Here is a 1,793-nt window from a genome sequence, read left to right as displayed (position 1 = left end):
ACTAAGACTGAATAAAACAGCTATCTGGCCAGTTCTAGGAATGAGGTAGGGACCCAATGATCTTTTTTTTTCTGTTTTATCTTAAAATTAATTTAGTTTTTCCCCCATCAATGTCTTAATTTTGTATACAGCTAGATAATTTTATATTCATAACTTTGATTCCTTTTAGACAGAGAAAGTTTGTGTGCATTTCCAAACTATATTCTAAATGCAGACATAGGATACTATTATATTTTAAGGACATGTAATTTTGCATGTATAAGATAATTCAAATAGTGGTGTGACTTCTTTTCCTAGCTCAGAAAGAAGAGAATACTACTAGTAGATTTCAGAGCCTCCTTAGGCAACTTCTGTCTCATCCAGGTTCAGCCCACACAAATATAACATGCATTCTAAATTTACACATTGCCAGATTTGTATAACATTTCACTTTCCAGCATGTTTGCAGCAATGTGTAAGACATCACTATATTCTGGGGATCATTTGGCTCTGCTTTCGACAGTTTTGTTAGAAGGCTTGAATTTGTTTGGGGGTATGCTTTCAGAGGAGTTGTCCTCAAGTATTAAGCAGCCAAATGATGACAAGGCAGTTTGGGACCAGAAGGACACTGACTGAGCTAGTTGCCTCCTGACTAACGTGAGGATATTGCTTAAATTCCAAACTGAACCTGGCCTTCCATAAAGCTCAGACTTTCAGAGTACCCCTGATGACTTCAAGGTGAGTTTTTCATCAGCCTCAGCTATTGGGCTGTATTTTAGAAGGTAGCTCTGGACTGCTACTCAAGAAGTGAGGCTCAAATCTGATGACATCGTGAAAACAAATAGAAAAAGAAACTATTCAGCTTTTTCTCCTGCTCTTCCTGCTCCGCCCTCCCCAAGAGCCCTGCTCAGGCTGTACCATGCTCGCTCTGAGCTCCTGGCTCTGGCTGTCATCTCCTTCTAGCCACCATCATGATCATCTCCCAGGACGTCATCCGCCATGATGAGATGTTCCATGTCTGCAAGATCTGGGAGGTCACAGACAGGCTGTGCCTGGAGGTAGAGGAGAAGATGGTCAGTGGGACCAAGGGTAACATGGATGACTTGTTTATTGGTGGAAACGCCTCCACTGAAAGCCCATAGGGTGAAGGTACCCAAAGCCCTGTAATCCCTGGTATTGACGTTGTCATGAATCATCATTTGCAGGAAACCAGCTTCAAAAAGGAGCCTAGAAATATATCAAAGGGTACACTAAATTAATCAAAGGGAAATGAAGAACAGAGACCAGAAGGAGTACAGCCTCTTATGACAGGGACTACAGAACAAATCCAGCACATCCTTGCCAATTTCAAACACTGCCAGTTCTTTATTGATGAAAGTGTGCATCCAGATGGCACGGTTGGTCTGCTGGAGTACCATGAGGACGGTATGGCTCCATATATGATTTCCTTTAAGAATGGCTTAGAAATAGAAGAATGTTAACAAATTTGGCAGTTTGGATCTATCACCTGTCATCACAACCGCCTGCTGCCTTCCATCCACACAGCAGGACTAGGACAAAAGGGACTGATGTTGTCTTGAGCTCTTCATTTATTTTAACCTTGATTTATTTGGAGTGGAGGCATTGCTTTTAAGGGAAAGAAATGTTGTGTAGATTGGCTGAAAACAAAATGCATTTAAATGTATTTAAGAGAATGCCTCATAGTGTATTTAATACATATTTAAATCCATCCTGTATAGTGTTCCTGGAAAAGCTAGAGCCTGGTTGTAGACCAGCAACTGGTCTAAAGCATGAGACAGCCCTGGCTGGTGTAG

General features: G+C 41.4%; 1 pseudogene; it reads left to right on the top strand.

The window, feature by feature from the left end:
- The first annotated feature begins 798 nt into the window (after positions 1-798).
- Positions 799-1,593, top strand: LOC118989997 (translationally-controlled tumor protein-like; annotated as a pseudogene).
- The last annotated feature ends 200 nt before the right edge of the window (positions 1,594-1,793 follow it).

This window comes from Sturnira hondurensis, unplaced genomic scaffold (assembly GCF_014824575.4).
Source record: "Sturnira hondurensis isolate 20B ecotype Veracruz unplaced genomic scaffold, ASM1482457v3 Scaffold0006713, whole genome shotgun sequence".
Taxonomy (NCBI): domain Eukaryota; kingdom Metazoa; phylum Chordata; class Mammalia; order Chiroptera; family Phyllostomidae; genus Sturnira; species Sturnira hondurensis.
The sequence above is the reverse complement of the archived record's forward strand: the minus strand, read 5'-3'. Positions and strand labels throughout refer to the sequence as shown.